The sequence below is a fragment of the Mustelus asterias genome, chromosome 19 (genome assembly GCF_964213995.1).
Source record: "Mustelus asterias chromosome 19, sMusAst1.hap1.1, whole genome shotgun sequence".
NCBI lineage: Eukaryota > Metazoa > Chordata > Chondrichthyes > Carcharhiniformes > Triakidae > Mustelus > Mustelus asterias.
Window position 1 is genome coordinate 5,012,026 of NC_135819.1, and position 23,095 is coordinate 5,035,120.

General features: G+C 47.6%; 1 protein-coding gene and 6 non-coding genes across 7 annotated transcripts in view; 6 read left to right on the plus strand and 1 right to left on the minus strand.

The window, feature by feature from the left end:
• Positions 1 to 23,095, minus strand: part of LOC144507710 (AP-1 complex subunit mu-1-like) — a 387,219-nt gene that overhangs the window by 45,192 nt on the left and 318,932 nt on the right. The gene's annotated exons all lie outside the window — the stretch shown is intronic.
• On the plus strand, positions 9,123 to 9,237 carry LOC144508117 (U5 spliceosomal RNA). The gene has a single exon (XR_013500214.1). It is a non-coding gene; the product is annotated as a U5 spliceosomal RNA (small nuclear RNA).
• Positions 10,614 to 10,730, plus strand: LOC144508115 (U5 spliceosomal RNA). The gene has a single exon (XR_013500212.1). It is a non-coding gene; the product is annotated as a U5 spliceosomal RNA (small nuclear RNA).
• LOC144508114 (U5 spliceosomal RNA) lies at positions 12,237 to 12,349 on the plus strand. The gene has a single exon (XR_013500211.1). It is a non-coding gene; the product is annotated as a U5 spliceosomal RNA (small nuclear RNA).
• LOC144508113 (U5 spliceosomal RNA) lies at positions 14,475 to 14,587 on the plus strand. The gene has a single exon (XR_013500210.1). It is a non-coding gene; the product is annotated as a U5 spliceosomal RNA (small nuclear RNA).
• LOC144508167 (U5 spliceosomal RNA) lies at positions 16,237 to 16,350 on the plus strand. The gene has a single exon (XR_013500241.1). It is a non-coding gene; the product is annotated as a U5 spliceosomal RNA (small nuclear RNA).
• On the plus strand, positions 18,052 to 18,166 carry LOC144508109 (U5 spliceosomal RNA). Its single transcript, XR_013500206.1, has one exon. It is a non-coding gene; the product is annotated as a U5 spliceosomal RNA (small nuclear RNA).

The window sequence follows — 23,095 nt, forward strand, 5'->3', positions numbered from 1 at the left end:
GACTGGGTAAGAATGGCAGATTTCCTTCCTTAAGGGGTGGCACAGTGGCATAGTGGTTAGCACTGCTGCCTCACAGCGCCAGGGACACGGGTTCAATTCCCGGCTTGGGTCACAGGCTGTGTGGAGTCTGCACGTTCTCCCCGTGCCTGCATGGGTTTGCTCCAGGTGCTCCGGTTTCCTCCCACAGTCCGAAAGACGTACTGGTTAGGGTGAATTGGCCGTGCTAAATTCTCCCTCAGTGTTACCCGAACAGGCGCCGGAGTGTGGCGACTAGGGGATTTTCCCAGTAACTTCATTGCAGTGTCAATGTAAGCCTTCTTGTGACACTAATAAATAAACTTTAACTTAAACTCGTGAACCAGATGGGTTTTGATGACAACCTACAATGGTTTTGCGGTCATCATTAGACTTTTAAAGTTTATTTATTAGTCGTAAATAGGCTTACATTCACACTGTAATGAAGTTACTGTGAAAATCCCCTAGTCGCCACACTCCGGCGCCTGTTCAGGTACACTGAGGGAGAATTTAGTACGGCCAATGCAACTAACCAACATATCTTTTGGATTGTGGGAGGAAACCGGAGCACCGGGAGGAAACCCACACAGACACGGGGAGAATGTACAGACACGGGGAGAATGTGCAAACTCCACACAGACAGTGACCCAAGCCGGGATTCGGACCTGGATCCCCGGTGCTGTGAGGCAGCAGTGCTAACTACTATGCCACCGTGCCGCCATTTTTATTGAATTTAGATTTCACCAGCTGCCGTGCTGGGATCCGAACCTGGGTCCCCAGAGCATTAGCCTGGCTCTCTGGATGACAATCCCACTGCGCCATTGCCTCCCCCTCCCTTTTGACGTACTCGAAGAGTAGATGATAAAGTTTGAATTCATAGGCCATGTCTGAAAATGTTAATTAGAAAGTTAATCTACCGCTGATAAAACATTAATATTGCTTTATTAAAACCAACGTCACTAAAGACAGTCGCTGCTCTCATTATCTGCCAGTCATGGAGGGTGACAGAACGTTGTGACTGTTAATACTGAAGGTGAACACTCATTGAACTCCCAGCAGTGTTCTGAGCAGACACAAGTTCCACTGTACAATAGACCAAAAAGAGACTTCCTACAGAATGGTGAGGAATTGATCATCAGAAGCGTTGGAGCTTAAAGCAATGCGATTGTGTTAGATCAGGAGCCACAAGGTATATTACGAAGCAAGACTACACCCCAACTATTTTGGCATTAATGTGAAGACAGGGTGTTTCACTCCAGTATAATTAAGGACCCCACGCACCTCAGACATTCTCTCTTCCACTTCCTTCCTTTGGGAAAAAGATACAAAAGTCTGAGGTCACGTACCAACCGACTCAAGAACAGCTTCTTCCCTGCTGCCGTCAGACTTTTGAATGGACCTACCTCACTTTAAGTTGATCTTTCTCTACACCCTAGCTATGATTGTAACACTACATTCTGCACGCTCTCCTTTCCTTCTCTATGAAGGGTATGCTTTGTCTGTATAGCGCGCAAGAAACAATATTTTTCACTGTATGTTAATACATGTGACAATAATAAATCAAATCAAATCAAAAAGTTAAGTTTATTTATTAGTGTCACAAGTAGGCTTACATTAATTAAGTTACTGTGAAAATCCCCCAGTCGCCACTCTCCGGCGCCTATTCGGGTACACTGAGTTAGGTGAATTGGCCATGCTATGTTGCTCCTTAGTGTCCAAAGATATGTAGGTTAGGTGGATTGACCATGGTAAATGTACGGGGTTACAGGGATAGGGTAGGGGTGAGGGCCTGGGTAAGACCACTCTAAGAGGTTTAACAACACCAGGTTAAAGTCCAACAGGTTTATTTGGTTATTTGCTACCAAATAAACCTGTTGGACTTTAACCTGGTGTTGTTAAACTTCTTACTGTGTTTACCCCAGTCCAACGCCGGCATCTCCACATTAAGACCACTCTGTCAGATAGTCGGTGCAGACTTAATGGGCTGAATGGCTTCCTTCTGCACTGCAGGCATTCTATGATTCTATGCAAAGGCGAAACTGGTGTGCGAATCTGCTCTGGAGTCGGTGAACCCCTCCTGACCAGACCCTCCTAACCACTGTGCCACCGTGCCGCCCCTTAGGTCCTCATTTCCCTTAGGGAAGGAAATCTGCCATCCTTACCTGGTCTGGCCTGCATGTGACTCCAGATCCACAACAATTTGGTTGACTCTTAAATGCCCTCTGAAATGGCCAAGCAAGCCACTCAGTTCAAGGGCAATTAGGGATGGGCAATAAATGCTGGCCCAGCCATCAATGCCCAAGATGATCAGAGGATTAGATAGGGTGGACAGTGAGAGCCTTTTTCCTCAGCAGGAGGCAGAGTGAAAGCTGTAGGGCTTTGGCTCACAGGGCTTGGGCGAGCAGGGGTGAGTTAATTCATTTTTTGCTGTTTCTACCTGGTACTGGCAAGGTATCTAGAGGGGATGGGGGTGAAGGCAGTGCAATGTTCCTCTTGCACTATGTTCGAGGTGAGGGACGACGTCAGTGTCCCTGCTGATTATACCTGTGAGAAGTGCATCCATCTGCAGCTCCTCCAAAACCGTGTAAGGGAACTGGAGCTGGAGTTGGAGGAACTTAGGATCATTAGGGATGCAGAGATGGCCATAGACAGAAGCTTCAGGGATACAGTTACTCCGCGGAATGAAAATAGATGGGTGACGGTGAGAGGGGCTGGGAAGAAGCAGTCGGTGCAGGGATCCCCTGTGGTCGTTCCCCTTAGCAATAAGTATTCCGCTTTGGATACGGTTGAGGGGGACGACATACCAGTGGTGAGCCGCGGTGAGAGGATCTCCGGCACTGAGTCCGTCCCTGTGGCTCAGGAGGGTAAGGAGGAGAGCGGGAGGGCAATAGTTATTGGGGACTCGTTAGTTAGAGGGATAGATAGGAGGTTCTGTGGCAGCAAAAGAGACTCGAGGATGGTTTGTTGCCTACCGGATGCCAGGGTCCGTGACGTCTCGGACCGTGTTTTCCGGATTCTTAAGGGGGAGGGGAAACAGTCACAAGTCGTGGTACACATTGGTACCAACGACATAGGTAAGAGAAGGGACAGGGATTTAAAACAGGAATTTCGGGAGCTCGGCTGGAAGCTGAGAGCAAAGACAAAACATGTGGTCATCTCTGGTACGCTACCGGTGCCACGTGATAGCGAGTTGAGGAACAGGGAGAGAGTGCACTTAAACATGTGGTTGCAGGGATGGTGCAGGAGGGAGGGTTTCAGATACGTGGATAATTGGAACACGTTCTGGGGAAGGTGGGACCTCTACAAACAGGACGGGGTGCACCTGAACCAGAGGGGCACCAATATCCTGGGAGGGAAATTTGCTACGGCTCTTCAGGGGGATTTAAACTAATTTGTCAGGGGAGTGGGAAAAGGAGTTGTAGTCCAGAAGTCAGTGTTGAGGGTGGTGAGGTATTGGGGAAGGTATCAAGGTCAAAGGTGGGTACCGGTAGACAGGAAGATGGGTTGAAGTGTGTCTACTTCAATGCAAGGAGCATCCGGAACAAGGTTGATGAACTTGGGGCGTGGATTGCTACTTGGGACTACGATGTTGTGGCCATTACGGAGACGTGGGTAGAACAAGGACAGGAATGGTTGTTGGACGTTCCGGGGTATAGATGTTTCAGTAAGTGTAGGGAAGCTGGTAAAAGAGGTGGAGGAGTAGCATTGTTAATCAAGGATAGTTTAACGGCTGCGGAAAAGCACTTTGAGGGGGATATGCACACTGAGGTAATATGGGCTGCAGTTAGAAACAGGAAAGGAGCGGTCACGTTGCTAGGAGTTTACTATAGGCCCCCAAATAGTAATAGAGATGTGGAGGAAGAAATTGCTAAGCAGATTATGGATACGTGTGGGGGTCACAGGGTAGTTGTCATGGGGGACTTTAACTTTCCAAATATTGATTGGAACCTTTGTAGGTCGAATAGTTTGGATGCGGCACTTTTTGTGCAGTGTGTGCAGGAGGGTTTCCTGACACAATATGTGGATAGGCCGACAAGGGGTGAGGCCACATTGGATTTGGTACTGGGAAATGAACCGGGCCAAGTGTTAGATTTGGTTGTGGGAGAGAACTTTGGAGATAGTGACCACAATTCGGTGTCTTTTGTTATTGCAATGGAGAGGGATAGGGCCGGACGGCAGGGCAAGGCTTACAATTGGGGGAAAGGTAATTATGATGCGATTAGGCAAGAATTAGGGGGCATAAGATGGGAACAGAAACTGTCAGGGAAAGGCACTGATGAAAAGTGGAACTTTTTCAAGGAACAAATACTGGGTGTCCTTGATAGGTATGTCCCTGTCAGGCAGGGAGGAAATGGCCGAGTGAGGGAACCATGGTTCACAAAAGAGGTGGAATGTCTTGTGAAAAGGAAGAGGGAAGCTTATGTAGGGATGAGGAAACAAGGTTCAGATGGCTCGACTGAGGGTTACAAGTTAGCAAGGAACGAGCTGAAAAAGGGGCTGAGGAGAGCTAGGAGGGGACATGAGAAGTCCTTGGCGGGTCGGATCAAGGAAAACCCCAAGGCTTTTTACTCTTATGTGAGGAATAAAAGAATGACCAGGGTGAGGTTAGGGCCGGTCAAGGACAGTGGTGGGATCTTGTGTATGGAATCAGTAGAGATAGGCGAGGTGATGAATGAATACTTTTCTTCAGTGTTCACCAAGGAGAGGGGCCATGTTTTTCAGGAAGAGAAGGTGTTACAGGCTAATAGGCTGGAGGAAATAGATGTTCGGAGGGAGGATGTATTGGCAGTTTTGAATAAACTGAAGGTCGATAAGTCCCCTGGGCCTGATGAAATGTATCCTAGGATTCTTTGGGAGGCGAGGGATGAGATTGCAGAGCCTTTGGCTTTGATCTTTGGGTCCTCGCTGTCCACGGGGATGGTGCCAGAGGACTGGAGAGTGGCAAATGTTGTTCCTCTGTTTAAGAAAGGGAATAGAAATGACCCTGGTAATTATAGACCGGTTAGTCTGACTTCGGTGGTTGGTAAATTGATGGAAAAGGTCCTTAGGGATGGGATTTACGACCATTTAGAAAGATGCGGATTAATCCGGGATAGTCAGCACGGATTTGTGAAGGGCAAATCGTGCCTCACAAATTTGATAGAATTTTTTGAGGAGGTAACTAGGTGTGTTGATGAAGGTAGGGCGGTTGATGTCATATACATGGATTTTAGTAAGGCGTTTGATAAGGTCCCCCATGGTCGGCTTATGATGAAAGTAAGGAGGTGTGGGATAGAGGGAAAGTTGGCCGATTGGATAGGTAACTGGCTGTCTGATCGAAGACAGAGGGTGGTGGTGGATGGAAAATTTTCGGACTGGAGGCAGGTTGCTAGCGGAGTGCCGCAGGGATCGGTGCTTGGTCCTCTGCTCTTTGTGATTTTTATTAATGACTTAGAGGAGGGGGCTGAAGGGTGGATCAGTAAATTTGCTGATGACACCAAGATTGGTGGAGTAGTGGATGAGGTGGAGGGGTGTTGTAGGCTGCAAAGAGACATAGATAGGATGCAAAGCTGGGCTGAAAAAAGGCAAATGGAGTTTAACCCTGATAAATGTGAGGTGATTCATTTTGGTAGGACTAATTTAAATGTGGATTACAGGGTCAAAGGTAGGGTTCTGAAGACTGTGGAGGAACAGAGAGATCTTGGGGTCCATATCCACAGATCTCTAAAGGTTGCCACTCAAGTGGATAGAGCTGTGAAGAAGGCATATAGTGTGTTAGCTTTTATTAACAGGGGGTTGGAGTTTAAGAGCCACGGGGTTATGCTGCAACTGTACAGGACCTTGGTGAGACCGCATTTGGAATATTGCGTGCAGTTCTGGTCACCTCACTATAAGAAGGATGTGGAAGCGCTGGAAAGAGTGCAGAGGAGATTTACCAGGATGCTGCCTGGTTTGGAGTGTCGGTCTTATGAGGAAAGGTTGAGGGAGCTGGGGCTGTTCTCTCTGGAGCGGAGGAGATTGAGGGGAGACTTAATAGAGGTTTATAAAATGATGAAGGGGATAGATCGAGTGAACGTTCAAAGACTATTTCCTCGGGTGGATGGAGCTATTACGAGGGGGCATAACTATAGGGTTCATGGTGGGAGATATAGGAAGGATATCAGAGGTAGGTTCTTCACGCAGAGAGTGGTTGGGGTGTGGAATGGACTGCCTGCAGTGATAGTGGAGTCAGACACTTTAGGAACATTTAAGCGGTTATTGGATAGGCACATGGAGCACACCAGGATGGTAGGGAGTGGGATAGCTTGATCTTGGTTTCAGATGAAGGTCGGCACAACATCGTGGGCAGAAGGGCCTGTTCTGTGCTGTACTGTTCTATGTTCTATGTTCTATGGTGATGGCTAACACTAGGGGACATAGCTTTAAATTGAGGGGTGATAGATATAGGACAGATGTTAGAGGTAGGTTCTTTACTCAGAGAGTAGTAAGGGCGTGGAATGCCCTGCCTGCAGCAGTAGTGGACTCGCCAACATTAAGAGCATTCAAATGGTTATTGGATAAACATATGGATGACATTGGAATAGTGTAGGTTAGATGGGCTTTAGATTGGTTTCACTGGTCGGCGCAACATCGAGGGCCGAAGGGCCTGTACTGCGCTGTAATGTTCTATGTTCTATGTCCCATGAACGAATATTTAAAAAAACTTGTAATTTTATTTATTTGTAGAATGTAACCATGGCTGGGAAAGTCAATGTTTATCACGGCCAATGCACCCTAACCAGCACGTCTTTCAGACTGTGGGAGGAAACCGGAGCACCCGGAGGAAACCCACGCAGACACGGGGAGAATGTGCAGACTCCACACACACAGTGACCCAAGCTGGGAATGGAACCAGGGTCCCTGGCACTGTGAGGCAGCAGTGCTAACCACTGTGCCACTGTGCTGCCCATGGGACAAACTAGGGAGCTTTTATCAAAACAATGTTTATTTAACCACACAGTTTAACAAATGAATTAGCTTAACATTTAACAATTGCATAATGCTTAAACATGACAAGATACAGTTCTTAACTGCTCACCTATCCCTAAGAGTTCCTATTCAAGCAACATTCCTCTCATAGACTTAAACTCTCTCTTTAAAATTAGTTAACAAAACGCAGGTTTACTTGTTTGTACTTTGGTGGCTAGTTTTGTAGCTTTCAGACAACCTTTGGAGAGAGAGAGAGAGGCAGAGAGACACATCTTGCCTCTTTTAGAACCAGGTAGCAACTGTTTTAAAAATGAAAGACAAACTGTGTTTTCCCTGCAAGCTTAGATCCTCCCATTAAGCACATGACTCTGTCCCTGTCAATCAACCTAACCGAAACTCTACCCTGAGACTGCAGGGGAAACCTAAGTAAACACAAAGGCATTAGCCCTGCTTAAATAAATACTTCATGTACTTATCCTGTTCTCTCAGCTACTAATTTTAAAACATTTCTTATACAAATCAGCACCCTACAAAAGATATGTATTCTAAACACACCCCTTGCAAGAAACATGGTATACTTATATTTCTTAAAGATAGTATTATCACGATATATCTCTACTTCTCAATTATCCTGCATGTATCACATTCTGGGAGGGATATTGCATTAATGATTGTAACCCTTAAACCATGGTGGTTGCCTTTCTCGAATTCTAGACAGGATAAGTGACTCAAAACTCAGCATCTGATTAATAAATTTTCCCTCCCCAGTTCCAAGTTGAAATCTTTAATGTATTTGTTTTCATAGAATCATAGAAACCCTACAGTGCAGAAAGAGGCCATTTGGCCCATCGAATCTGGACCGACCACAATCCCACCCAGGCCCTACCCTCATATCCCTACACATTTACCCGCTAATCCCTCTAACCTACGCATCTCAGGACACTAAGGGGCAATTTTTTAGTATGGCCAATCAACCTAACCCACACATCTTTGGACTGGGAGGAAACCGGAGCGCCCGGAGGAAACCCACGCAGGCACGAGGAGAATGTGCAAACTCCACACAGACAGTGACCCAAGCCGGGAATCGAACCCAGTTCCCTGGAGCTGTAAAGCAGCAGTGCTAACCACTGTGCTACCGTGCTGTGATGCTGCTTTGTGTCATTGCGTCTCTGAACCTGATAAATGTACCGATATTCCAGTGTGGGTATGAGAATGATTCTCTGGTACACACAGTCCGAGGGTTTGACATGGAATTCACTCCTCGGTATACTGCCGCAGACGGTTCCGAGACACTGACCTTTGGACATTGAGGCTTTGCAGTCAGTGCCCTGTGCGTCTCTCAGCGTGTAGTACTGCTCCTTGCAATGCCAGGCTGCAACACCCGCTCGTGGACAGCTCTTTACACAGGAAGTTCTCGGCTCAGAAAACAGCAGCTTGCACCAATTTGATGGTTCCCCCAGCAGCAGATGATGTTCAAAGAGCATCTCCGAAAACAATCCCAAAATACGGTGTCATGTCTTATCATCGAATGCCTACAATGGAGAAAGAGGCCTTTTGGCCCATCAAGCCTGCACTGACAACAGTCTCACCCAGGTACTTTTCCCGTAAACCCACGTCATTACCCTGCTAATTCCCCTGACACTTCGGGGCAAATTAGCATGGCCAATCCACCTAAGCTGCAAGTCTTTGGACTGTGGGAGGAAATCGGAGCACTTGATTGCAGTGTTAATGCAAGCCTACTTGCGACGAATAAATAAACTTTACTTTGAAACCCACGCAGACATGGGGAGAATGTGCAGACTCCACACAGTCACCAGAGGCCGCTGTGAAGCAGCAACGCTAGCTAACCACTGTGCCACCCACTACGTGCAAAATAATGTCTTAGGAACTGGACACGTATCGGTAAATCCAACCCACAGAAAGCTCAGAACTCATTTAAATATTCCTAATATTCTACACAGCACTTTGCAAAAACAAGAAGCATAAACATTCAGATGTGAGTGTGGGTTTTGCAGGGATAGAATATAAAAATTATTTCACCTGATGTGGTGTTGATTTGTGGTCGTTTCTCTTCTCTGGGTTTTGGTGCTCGGGGCTCAGTACAATGTTAAAGAGGATGTGGCCGTTTGGGTCCAAGGAGCTGTTGGTTATAAATCAGTTTGCTCTGGTTTCTCTTCAGATTGTATAAATCTTTTGCCTTTTACTAAAGATTTCCGTGGAGAGAAGTGTTCAGAGTTTGAATGAATGTAGTGTTGCAGTCATAGCTAGGGTGCGGAGATAGATGAATTTAATAGATGGTAGATCCATTCAAAAGTCTGACAGCAACAGGGAAGAAGCTGTTCCTGAGTCGGTTGGTATGTGATCGCTACCTTTTGTATCCTTTTCCCGACGGAAGAAGGTGGAAGAGAGAATGTCTGGGGTGCGTGGGGTCCTTGATTATGCTGGCTGCTTTGCCGAGGCAGCGGGAAGTTTAGACGGTGTCAATGGATGGGAGACTGGTTTGTGTGATGGATTGGGCTTCATTCACGATATTTTGTAGTTCCTTGCTGTCTTCGGCAGAGCAGGAGCCATACCAAGCTGTGATACAACCAGAAAGAATGCTTTCTATGGTGCATCTGTGGAAGTTGGTGGGAATCGAGGCTGACATGCCAAATTCCCTTAGCCTCCTGAGAAAGTAGATGTGTTGGTGGGCTTTCTTAATATAGCGTCAGCAAGGAGGGACCAGGACAGGTTGTTGGTGATCGGGACACTTATGAACTTGACCCTCTCGACCATTTCTACTTCATCCCCTTTGATGTAGAGAGGGGCATGACCTCCAATACACTTCCTGAAGTCGATGACGATCTCCTTCATTTTGCTGAGACTGAGGGAGAGATTATTGTCATTGCACCAATTCACCAGATTCTCTATCTCATTCCTGTTCTCCATCTCATCATTGTTTGAGATCCGACCCGCGACGGTGGTGTCATCAGCAAACTTGAAAATGGAGTTGGAGGGGAATTTGGCCACACAGTCAGAGGTGTATAAGGAGCTGAGGACACAGCCTTGTGGGGCACCGTTGTTGAGGATGATGGTGGAGGAGATGTTGTTGCCAATCCTTACTGATTGCGGTCTGTGAGTTAGGAAGTTCAGGATCCAGTCACAGAGGGAGGAACCGAACCCCAGACCACAGGGTTTGGAGATGGGTTTTGTCGGAATAATGGTGTTGAAGGCTGAGATCATGGACGTCTTGGGAATCTGGACACGCCAGGCCAAGGTGACTCTTAAGACTGATGGTAAGAGGCTAATCATCCATCCTCCCTCCAACTTTGCAACTGGGGGAAGCCATGGCTTTCTGTGCCCATTCACCCGCTGTGTGCAAATGTTTGTGGTCTAAGAATTGGACACGTATCTGTAAACCCAACCCACAGAAAGCTCAGACCTCATTTAAATATTCCTAATATTCCACACAGCACTTTGCAAAAACAAGAAGCATAAACATTCAGATGCGAGTGTGGGTTTTGCAGGGATAGAATATAAAAATTATTTCACCTCATGTGGTGTTGATTTGTGGTCGTTTCTCTTCTCTGGGTTTTGGTGCTCAGGGCTCAGTACAATGTTAAAGAGGATGTGGCCGTTTGGGTCCAAGGAGCTGCTAGTTGTACTTCAGTATGCTCTGGTTTCTCTTCAGATCGTATAAATCTTTCGCCTTTTACTAAAGATTTCTGTGTAGAGAAGCATTCAGAGTTTGAATGAATTTTTTGTGGGGCTTTCATATGTTTGAAAGAAAGATGAGGTGGCAACACAGGTGGACATAATGGTCTAGAATGTGTGCAGTGTGCTAGCCTTCATTGGTTAAGGCATTCAGTGTGAAAGTTGGCAAGCTGTGTTGCAGCTATATAAAACTTTAGTTCGGCCACATTTCGAATATTGCATTCAGTTCTGGCTGCCACTCTGCCAGCAGGACATGGATGCGTAGGAGACGGTGCAAAGAAGGTTTACCAGGACGTTGCCTGGCCTCGAGGGTTTTAGGTGTGAGGAGAGGTTGGATAAATTCAGATTGTTTTCAATGGAGAGACGGGGGCTGAGAGGCGACCTGAAGGAAGTCGGAACATTATGAGAGGCATGGAGAGGATGGATAGTCAGAGGCTTTTTCCCCAGGGTGGAAAGATAGATAGATAGATACCCTACAGTGCAGAAAGAGGCCCTTCGGCCCATCGAGTCTGCACCGACCACAATCCCACCCAGGCCCTATCTCCATATCCCACCCACTAATCCCTCTAACCTAGACATCTCAGGATTCGAAGGGGCAATTTTAGCATGGCCAATCAACCAAACCTGCACATCTTTGGAAAGGTCAGCTACAAGAGGGCACAGGTTCAAGGTGAGAGGGGAAACGTGTTTCATACAGAGGGTGCTGGGTGTCTGGAACGCGCTGCCAGTGGTGGTGGTGGAAGTCGGCACGTTAGCAATGTTCAAGACATATCCTGATAGACACATGAATGGGAGTTGAACAGAGGGATAGGAACTGCACACGGACAATAAGTGTTGAGTGTAAGTAAGGATTAGGGATCAGCGCAGGCTTGATGGGCCAAAGCGCCTGTTCCTGTGCTATATTCTTCCTCGTTCTTTTTGTTGTTTCCCTCAGTTCTCTCACCATTCAGTTTATGGCTGCGCTTGTATAACATTCCGACAGTGCAGAAGGAGGCCATTCAGCCAATCGAGTCTGTACCGACAACAATCCCAGCTGGGCCCGATCCCCGTAACTCCACATATTTACCCCACTCACACGTCTGACACTGAGGGGCAATTTAGCACGGCCAATCCACCTAAACAACACATCTTGGCACTGTGGGAGGAAACCAGAGCACCCAGAGGAAACCCACGCAGACACGGGAAGAATGTGCAAACCCGACACCGACAGTCACCCGAGGCCGGAATTCAACCCATGTCCCTGGCGCTGTGAGGCAGCAGCGCTAACCACTGTGCCACGCATTCGCCCGTTGTACGCAAAGCTTTAGGATTGGACACATACATGTAAACCCAACACATAGAAAGCTCAGAACTCATTTAAATATTCCTAATATTCTATACAGCACTTTGCAAAAACAAGAAGCATAAACATTCAGATGTGAGTGTGGGTTTTGCAGGGATAGAATATAAAAATTATTTCACCTGATGTGGTGTTGATTTGTGGTCGTTTCTCTTCTCTGGGTTTTGGTGCTCGGGGCTCAGTACAATGTTAAAGAGGATGTGGCCGTTTGGGTCCAAGGAGCTGCTGGGTGTAGTTCAGTTTGCTCTGGTTTCTCTTCAGATTGTATAAATCTTTCGCCTTTTACTAAAGATTTCCGTGGAGGGAAGCATTCAGAGTTTGAATGACTTTTTTGTGGCCCTGCTTTTGTGGGGTTTTCATATGTTTGAAAAAAAGGTGAAGTGTGTTGGTTTCCTCATTTCACTCACCTTCTTGCTGTGTTTTCCTGACAGGGTTGAAATCCTGACCAGGATCGACACCAGAGCTGGAACTGCTTTTGGAGCAAAACCTTTCCAGTCTGTTTGGCTTCTCCAGAGGCTCTCGCTCCATTGGGGTGTCTTCCAGTAGAGGCGACTTAGTCTCTTGCTCACAGTCTTGGTGGCTTTCAGTGGTTGCTGGCTGAGGTGATGGCTGCAACCAGTGCAGCCCCACACCAGGGGGTATGTAACACCGTGAGGATATCAGTGGAAGGAGATGTGCCTTTTGACCGTTTCTCCTTTGCTAAGAAGGTCCTTGTGGATATGTGCGGAGTTGAAGCTGCGAGCCTCTTCTGTCTGCAGAAGGTGAAAATCCCGCATTATTTCCATTCCAGTTTCAAGGATGTGGCTTCCTGCATCAAGTTGCTGAAAGTGTTTGAGGAGCAGAGAGACCGGCCACACCTGAAAATAGTCAAAGCGGAGCCTCTCGCTACTCTGCCGTCTCAACGGGACCGTGTTTTGTTTGTGCGCATCTACAACCCTCACGTCCCGGTCGCAGATCCGCTCACTTTCCTTCCCAGATACGTCGCCAAGATTGGCAATTGTTCGGAGATTTGATTTGATTTGATTTATTGTCACATGTATTGGGATACAGTGAAAAGTATTGTTTCTTGGGTCGAAAGGCACATATCCTCCCACTGATATCCTTATAGCTAGGGTGCAGAGAAAGATGAATTTAATAGATGGTAGATCCATTCAAAAGTCTGAGAGCAGCAGGAAAGAAGCTGTTCCTGAGTCGGTTGGTATGTGATCGCTAATTTTTGTATCTTTTTTCCCGATGGAAGAAGGTGGGAGAGAGAATGTCCAGGGTGCGAGGGTTCCTTGATTATGCTGGCTGCTTTGCCGAGGCAGCGGGAAGTTTAGACAGAGTCAGTGGATGGGAGGCTCGTTTGTGTGATGGAATGGGCTTCAGTCACAACATTTTGTAGTTTCTTGCGGTCTTGGGCAGAGCAGGAGCCATACCAAGCTGTGATACAACCAGAAAGAATGCTTTCTATGGTGCATCTGTGGAATTTGGTGGAAATCGAGGCTGACATGCCAAATTCCCTTAGCCTCCTGAGAAAGTAGATGTGTTGGTGGGCTTTCTTAACCATAGCGTCAGCGAGGAGGGACCAGGACAGGTTGTTGGTGATCTGGACCCTTAGAAACTTGAACGTCTTGACCATTTCTACTTCATCCCCTTTGATGTAGACAGGAGTGTGTCCTCCACTACGCTTCCTGAAGTCGATGACGATCTCCTTCATTTTGCTGACATTGAGGGAGAGATTATTGTCATTGCACCAATTCACCAGATTCTCTATCTCATTCCTGTTCTCCGTCTCATCATTGTTTGAGATCCGACCCGCTACGGTGGTGTCATCAGCAAAGTTGAAAATGGAGTTGGTGGGGAATTTGGCCACACAGTCAGAGGTGTAGAAGGAGTTGAGGACACAGCCTTGTGGGGCACCGGTGTTGAGGATGATGGTGGAGGAGATGTTGTTGCCTATCCTTACTGATTGTGGTCTGTGGGTTAGGAAGTTCCGGATCCAGTCGCAGAAGGAGGAGCCGAGCCCCAGACCACGGGGTTTGGAGATGAGTTTTGTCGGAATAATGGTGTTGAAGGCTGAGATCATGGACGTCTTGGGAATCTGGACATGCCAGGCCAAGGTGACTCTTAAGACTGACGGTTAGAGGGTAATCGTCCATCCTCCCTCCAACTTTGCAATTGGGGGAAGCCATGGCTTCCTGTGCCCATTCACCCGTTGTGCGCAAATGTTTGTGGTCTAAGAATTGGACATGTATCTGTAAACCCAACCCACAGAAAGCTCAGAACTCATTTAAATATTCCCAATATTCTACACAGCACTTTGCAAAAACAAGAAGCATAAACATTCAGATGTGAGTGTTGGTTTTGCAGGGATAGAATATAAAAATTATTTCACCTGATGTGGTGTTGATTTGTGGTCGTTTCTCTTCTCTGGGTTTTGGTGCTCGGGGCTCAGTACAATGTTAAAGAGGATGTGGCCGTTTGGTTATAGTTCAGTTTGCTGTGGTTTCTCTTCAGATCGTATAAATCTTTCGCCTTTTACTAAAGATTTCCGTGGAGAGAAGCATTCAGAGTTTGAATCAATTTTTTGTGGCCCTGCTTTTGTGGGTCTTTCCTATGTTTGAAAGAAAGATTAAGTGTCAACACAGGTGGATAAAATAGTCAAGAATGTTTTGCAGCGTGCTATCCTTCATTGGTTAAGGCATTGAGTATGAAAGTTGGTAAGCAGTGTTGCAGCTATATAAAACTTTAGTTCAGCCACATTTGGAATATTGCATTCAGTTCTGATCACCACACTGCCAGCAGGACGTGGATGCTTTGGAGACGGTGCAAAGAAGGTTCACCGAGATGTTGCCTGGCCTCGAGAGTTTTAGGTATGAGGAGAGGTTGGATAAATTCGGACTGTTTTCAATGGAGGGCGACACGGTAGCACAGTGGTTAGCACTGCTGCTTCACAGCTCCAGGGACCTGGGTTCGATTCCCGGCTCGGGTCACTGTCTGTGTCAAGTTTGCACATTCTCCCCGTGTCTGCGTGGGTTTCCTCCGGGTGCTCCGGTTTCCTCCCACAGTCCAAAGATGTGCAGGTTTAGGTTGATTGGCCATGCTAAAAATTGCCATTAGTGTCCTGAGATGCGTAGGTTAGAGGGATTAGTGGGTAAATATGTAGGGATGTGGGGGAAGGACCTGGGTGGGATTGTGGTTGGTGCAGACTCGATGGGCCGAATGGCCTCTTTCTGTACTGTAGGGATTCTATGATACTACAAAATTATGGAAGGCAAAGACAGGGTGGATAGTCAGAGACTTTTCCCCAGGGTGGAAAGGTCAACTACAAGAGAGCACAGGTTCAAGGTGAGAGGGGAAACGTGTTTCATACAGAGGGTGCTGGGTGTCTGGAAGGCGCTGCTAGTGCTGGTGGTGGAAGTCGGCACGTTCCCAATGTTCAAGACATATCCTGATAGACACAGGAATGGGAGTTGAACAGAGGGATAGGAACTGCACACGGGCAATAAGTGTTGAGTGTCAGTAAGGATTAGGAATCGGCGCAGGCTTGATGGGCCAAAGCGCCTGTTCCTGTGCTATATTCTTCCTCGTTCTTTTTGCTGGTTCCCTCAGTTCTCTCACCATTCAGCTTATGGCTGCGCTTGTATAACATTCCGACAGTGCAGAAGGAGGCCATTCAGCCAATCGAGTCTGTACCGACAACAATCCCACCTGATCCCCCATAACCCCCACGTATTTACCCCGCTAACACTCTGACACTGAGGGGCAATTTAGCACGGCCAATCCACATAAACCACCCATCTTGGCGCTGTGGGAGGAAACCAGAGCACCCGGAGGAAACCCACGCAGACACAGGGAGAATGCAAACTCCACACAGACAGTGACCCAAGGCTGGAATTGAACCCGTGTCCCTGGCGCTGTGAGGCAGCAGTGCTAACCACTGTGCCACACATTCGCCCGTTGTACGCAAAGCTTTAGGAATTAAGAGTTGGACACGTATCTGTAAACCCAACCCACAGAAAGCTCAGAACTCATTTAAATATTCCTAATATTCTACACAGCACTTTGCAAAAACAAGAAGCATAAACATTCAGATGTGAGTGTGGGTTTTGCAGGGATAGAATATAAAAATTATTTCACCTGATGTGGTATTGATTTGTGGTCGTTTCTCTTCTCTGGGTTTTGGTGCTCGGGGCTCAGTACAATGTTAAAGAGGATGTGGCCGTTTGGGTCCAAGGAGCTGCTGGGTGTAGTTCAGTTTGCTCTGGTTTCTCTTCAGATCGTATAAATCTTTCGCCTTTTACTAAAGATTTCCGTGGAGAGAAGCATTCAGAGTTTGAATCAAATTTTTGTGGCCCTGCTTTTTGTGGGGTTTTTATATGTTTGAATGAAAGATGAAGTGATAACATAGGTGGATAAAATGGTCAAGAATGTTTGCAGTGTGCTTGCTTTCATTGTTTGAGGCATTGAGTGTAAAAATTGGGAAGTTATGTTGCAACTGTATGATCTTTAGTAAGGCCTTGTTTGGAATATTGTGTGCAGTTCTGGTCACCACACTACCAGAAGGACGTGGATGTTTTGGGGAGGGTGCAAAGAAGGTTCACCAGGACGTTGCCTGGCCTCGAGGGTTTTAGCTATGAGGCGAGGTTGGATAAATTCGAATTGTTTTCACTGGAGAAACGGAGGCTTAGGGCGACCTGATAGATGTCTACAAAATTATGAGGCACCGATAGGATGTATAGTGAGAGGCTTTTTCCCCAGGGTGGAAAGGTTAACGACAAGGGGGCACAGGTTCAAGGTGAGAGGGAAAAAGCTTAGGGGAGATGAAGAATCATAGAATCCCTACAGTGCAGAGGGAGGCCATTTGGCCCATCGAGTCTGCACTGACCACACTTCCACCCAGGCCCTATTCCCGTATCCCCATGCATTTACCCTGCTAATCCTCCTGACACTAAAGGGCAATTTAGCATAGCTAATCAACTTAACCTGCACATCTTTGGACTGTGGGAGGAAACCGGAGCACCCGGAGGAAACCCACGCAGACACGGGGGGGAATGTGCAAACTCCACACAGACAGTGACCCGAGGCTGGAATTGAACCTGGGTGCCTTGCACTGTGAGGCAGCAGTGCTAACCACTGTGCCACTGTGCTGTCCGGTGCGGGGAAGGTTTTTCAGCCAGAAGGTGCTGAGTGCCTGGAACGCGCTGCCAGTGTTGGCGGTGAAAGCAGGCGTGTTAGCAATGTTCAAGGTACATCTTGATAGACACATGAATGGGGGCAAAAGCAGGACAGAAACTGCACACGGACAATAAGTGTTGAGTGTAAGTGAGGATTAGGAATCGGCGCAGGCTTGATGGGCCAAAGCACCCGTTCCTGTGCTATATTCTTCCTCGTTCTTTGTGTTGGTTCCCCCAGTTCTCTCACCTTCTTGCTGCCCATTCAGTGCTTGTATAAAATCCCTACAGTGCAGAAGGAGGCCATTCAGCCCCTGGAGTCAGCACCGACAACAGTCCCACCCAGGCCCTATCCCCATAACTCCAAATATTTGCCCTGCTAACACGCTGATACTCAGCCGCAATTTAGCATGGCCAATCCACCTAAACCACCTATCTTGGCGCTGTGGGAGGAAACCGGAGCATCCGGAGAAAACCCACGCAGACACGGGGAGAACGTGCAAACTCCACACAGTCACCCAAGGCCGGAATTGAACCCGGGTCCCTGGCGCTGTGAGGCAGCAGGGCTAACCACTGTGCCACCGTGCCGCCCATTCACCCGTTGTACGCAAAGTTTTAGGAACTAAGAATTGGACGCGTATCTGTAAACCCAACCCACAGAAAGCTCAGAACTCATTTAAATATTCCTAATATTCTACACAGCACTTTGCAAAAACAAGAAGCATAAACATTCAGATGTGAGTGTGGGTTTTGCAGGGATAGAATATAAAAATTATTTCACCTGATGTGGTGTTGATTTGTGGTCGTTTCTCTTCTCTGGGATTTGGTGCTCGGGGCTCAGTACAATGTTAAAGAGGATGTGGCCGTTTGGGTCCAAGGAGCTGCTGGTTGTAGTTCAGTTTGCTCTGGTTTTTCTTCAGATCGTATAAATCTTTCGCCTTTTACTAAAGATTTCCGTGGAGAGAAGCATTCAGAGTTTGAATGAATTTTTTGTGGCCCTGCTTTTTTGTGGGGTTTTTATATGTTTGAAAGAAAGATGGAGTGTGTTGGTTTTCTCTTTTCTCTCACCTTCCTGCTGTCCATTCAGTTTTTGGCTGAGCTTGTACACATTTGCCAATTGTATCCTTGAAGCTCATATATTATAGACACCTATAAGATAATGAAGGGGCTGGATAGGGTAGAGGTGGAGAGATTCTTTCCACTTAGAAAGGAAACTAGAACTAGAGAGCACAGCCTCAAAATAAAGGGGGGTCAGTTTAGGACAGAGTTGAGGAGGAACTTCTTCTCTCAGAGGGTGGTGAATCTCTGGAATTCTCTGCGCACTGAAGTGGTGGAGGCTACCTCGTTGAATATGTTTAAATCACGGATAGATGGATTCCTGATCGGTAAGGGAATTAGGGGTTATAGGGATCAGGCGGGTAAGTGGAACTGATCCACTTCAGATCAGCCATGATCTTATTGAATGGCGGGGCAGGCTTGAGGGGCTAGATGGCCTACTCCTGCTCCTAATTCTCATGTTCTTATTTTCCCTACTAATCAAAGTTAAAGTTTATTTATTAGTGTCACAAGTAGGCTTACATTAACACTGGAATGAAGTTACTGTGAAAATCCCCTCGTACCCACACTCTGCACCAGTTCTGAGGGAGAATTTGGCACAGCCAATTCACCGAACCCGCGTAATCGTACTGACAATAAGGTAGCTTTTTCGGCACCAATCAAGTAAACGAACTCAAATTAACTTAGGGACAAAGTAAAAGGGGCGGCTCCCCAAAAGGAAGGGGGGAACAGCCCGAACCAAAATCAAAGTCGAAAGGAAACTTAAAACGTCAAACCAAAAGGTGATTATCGGGGTCGATAATACACCCCAGCCCCTGCGGTGCCCAGCGGTCGCGGAAGGCGTCAACCGCGACTGACAATAAGGTATAGAGTGTTGAATTGAAATCTATTTTTGGAAAAAATACCTTTCGCCTTTTGCTAAAGATGAAGTGGCAAGAGGTGGCACAGTGGTTAGTGCTACTGCCTCACAGCGCCAAGGACATGGGTTCAATTCCAGCCGAGGACTGTCTGTGCGGGGTCTGCACATTCTCCCCGTGTCTGCGTGGGTTTCCTCCGGGTGCTCCGGTTTCCTCACACACTCATAAAATGTGCGGCTTAGGTTGATTGGCCGTGATAAATTTCCCCTTAGTGTCAGGGAATTAGCAGGGTAAATATGTGGGGTTACGGGAATAGGGCCTGGGTGGGATTGTGGTCGGTGCAGACTTGATGGGCCGAATGGCACTGTAGGGATTCTATAAGAGGTAACCACTGTGCCACCACGCTGCCCAGTTGAGCTGTTGTTTTTACAGCGTCTCAGCTCCTACAGCCAATGGTCACGCTGGTCCCAGGGACTATCAATCTGGTCAGGAGGAAACAACTCACCTTTCTTGGGCTTGGTTTTCGGGGGCGGGGGTGCGATTTCACCATCTCCGAAATTCAGGAGGTAGTGGGTGGGCTCCTCCTTGTTGCAGACATACTGCACAAGAATGTTCCACTCCGGTTAATTCATGTGTACGCCCCGTCGCAGAGTGATGACCAACTGGCAACCCCTCAGCAGCTTCTCCTGCTGCTGGCCAGGTCTCTCATTCTGGGCAGTGACTCCAACTGCATCATCGATGCGGCTGGGCGATCCGGCAGGGCCGGCAGCAGACTGGACGCAGACTCCTGAGGGAACCAGGAAAGGATGCAAAACCGCACAACATCTTCAGCAACCCTTCAGATGGAGCACAGCGTAGATACACATCGTCATGGTCACACGGCTCTTCCCGCTCCAGGATAGACTCCCTGTATGTGTCCCACTGATGTCAAGCCGGTGTCCATCTCTGACCACTACCTCCTACTGGCTGAATAACACCTGCAGGAGGTGGAGATGTCGGCGTTGGACTGGACAGTAAGAAGTCTCACAACACCAGGTTAAAGTCCAACAGGTTTATTGGTAGCATAAGCCACTAGCTTTCGGAGCGCTGCTCCTTCATCAGGTGAGTGGAAGTTCTGTTCAATTATTTTGTAAATTGAGTTTGTGTCTTTATATGCCCTCTTTGTGAACAGAACTCCCACTTACCTGATGAAGGAGCAGCGCTTCGAAAGCTAATGGATTGTGCTACCAAATAAGCCTGTTGGACTTTAACCTGGTGTTGTGAGACTTCTTACTGTACCTACAGGAGGACCAGAGGTTTGGCAGGGGAAACTGGAAGTTGAATGTAGAACCGTTGACCCCAGAGACCCTCAAGGATCTCAGGAGGGATTACAAAGTTCGGAGAACCATGAAACCCTTCTTTGAATCTCCAAAGGAGAACATCAAGAGGCTTTTCCCCAGGTCGGTGGTGACGTTCACGAGGGGTCATAGGTTCAAGGTGAAGGGGGGGAGGTTTAACACAGATATCAGAAGGACATATTTTACACAGAGGGTGGTGGGGGCCTGGAATGCGCTGCCAGGCAAGGTGGTGGAGGCGGACACACTGGGAACATTTAACACTTATCTAGCCACATGAACGGAGCAGGAATGGAGGGATACAAAAGAATGGTCCAGTTTGGACCAGGGAGCGGCACGGGCTTGGAGGGCCGAAGGGCCTGTTCCTGTGCTGTATTGTTCTTTGTTCTTTTCAACCTCAAAAGTGTTCAGAAGGTGAGGGAGAGATGGAGGGGAATGTTCCGACTCCAGAAAAGCACGCAGAATCTGCTCCAACTGCATTAAATGGGGGTCAATGCTGGTGAAGGGTCAACATGCCTCGTTCTCTGCCTTGGAGGCTTCCAAGATCGTCTTCCAGTCCAGAATCCGCTCTGTGGAGCACCATGAGATGTGATCGCATTTCCTTTTCCCAAAGGTGCACGGAGAGACCTCTGTGATCAGTAGCCTGAGGGAAGAAGTGGCTGTGTAAAGTCATGGCAGTCTGACACTCTGAGGATCTGCAAATCTTTCTCTGCCGGACTGTATGACCTGAAGCCAACAGACAGCACGGCCTCCCAGTCTTTCCTGTCGTCTATCACAGAGGTCTTAGACAACAATGAGAGCCTGAACCAACCACTAACCCTGGATGAGTTGACTGAGGCACTTTGAAAAGAGTAAAATTCCCAGAAGTAGGGTTCTGAAGACTGTGGAGGGACAGAGAGATCTTGGGGTCCATATCCACAGATCTCTAAAGGTTGCCACTCAAGTGGATAGAGCTGTGAAGAAGGCCTATAGTGTGTTAGCTTTTATTAACAGGGATTTGGAGTTTAAGAGCCGTGGGGTTATGCTGCAACTGTACAGGACCTTGGTGAGACCACATTTGGAATATTGTGTGCAGTTCTGGTCACCTCACTATAAGAAGGATGTGGAAGCGCTGGAAAGAGTGCAAAGGAGATTTACCAGGATGCTGCCTGGTTTGGAGGGTAGGTCTTATGAGGAAAGGTTGAGGGAGCTAGGGCTGTTCTCTCTGGAGCGGAGGAGGCTGAGGGGAGACTTAATAGAGGTTTATAAAATGATGAAGGGGATAGATAGAGTGAACGTTCAAAGACTATTTCCTCGGGTGGATGGAGCTATTACAAGGGGGCATAACTATAGGGTTCATAGTGGGAGATATAGGAAGGATGTCAGAGGTAGGTTCTTTACGCAGAGAGTGGTTGGGGTGTGGAATGGACTGCCTGCAGTGATAGTGGAGTCAGACACTTTAGGAACATTTAAGCAGTTATTGGATAGGCACATGGAGCACACCAGGATGATAGGGAGTGGGATAGCTTGATCTTGGTTTCAGATAAAGCTTGGCACAACATCGTGGGCCGAAGGGCCTGTTCTGTGCTGTACTGTTCTATGTTTTATGTTGTAAGTGATGGCTTACTGACCAACTTTAATTCTGCTCTGTGGGACTGGATCGGCCCAGATTTGCTGGAGGTATACGAGAATATGCTTCTGGAAGGTAGCATGTCAGAATCCATGAGGAAAGGCATCATCATCCTCATCTACAAGCAGGAGGGAGAAGGGGAAGAAATCAGAAATTGGCGACCCATTTCACTATTGAACATGAATTACAAAATTCTAGCCAAGGTCATTACCAACCGGGTCAAGTCTGCTCTGGAGTCGGTGATCCATCCTGATCAAACCTGTGCTGTACCCGGCAGGAAGATCTCCGATAGCCTCGTGTTACTCAGGGATACCTTTGTCGATGTGCAGGACAGGCAGGTGGACATCTGCCTCATCAGCCTAGATGTGGAGATGCCGGCGTTGGACTGGAGTAAACACAGTAAGAAGTCTCACAACACCAGGTTAAAATCCAACAGGTTTATTCGGCAGCACAAGCTTTCGGAGCGCTGCTCCTTCATCAGGTAAGTGAGGACTTGTGTTCACAAACAGGGCATATACCAGCCAGGAGAAGACATTTGACAGAATATCGCACACCTACATGATGGATGTGCTCTCCAAAATGGGCTTTGGGGAGGGAATTCGCAATTGGATCAAACTGCTCGACACTGACATCAGTAGTGCAGTCTCAATCAATGGGTGGGAATCAGAAAGCTTTCCAATGATATCTGGAGTCAGACAGGGATGTCCTCTCTCTTTCCCTTCTTGTTTGTGTGTTGTATAGAACCCTTTCCTGAGTCCATCAGGAAGGATTCGAGCGTAAAGGGGGTGATGCTCCCAGGCAGCAGAGGTGATAGCCTAGTGGTCTTATCGCCAGACTATTAATCCAGAAACTCTGGGGACTGGGGTTCGAATCCCGCCACAGCAGGTGGTGAAATTTCAATTCAACAAAAAAATTCTGGAGTTAAGAGTCCACCGATGACCATGAAACCATTGTCATAAAAACCCATCTGGTTCACTAATGTCCTTTAGGGAAGGAAATCTGCCATCCTTACCTGGACTGGCCTACATGTGACTCCAGAGCCACAGCAATGTGGTTGACTCTCAACTGCCCTCAGGCAACTAGGGATG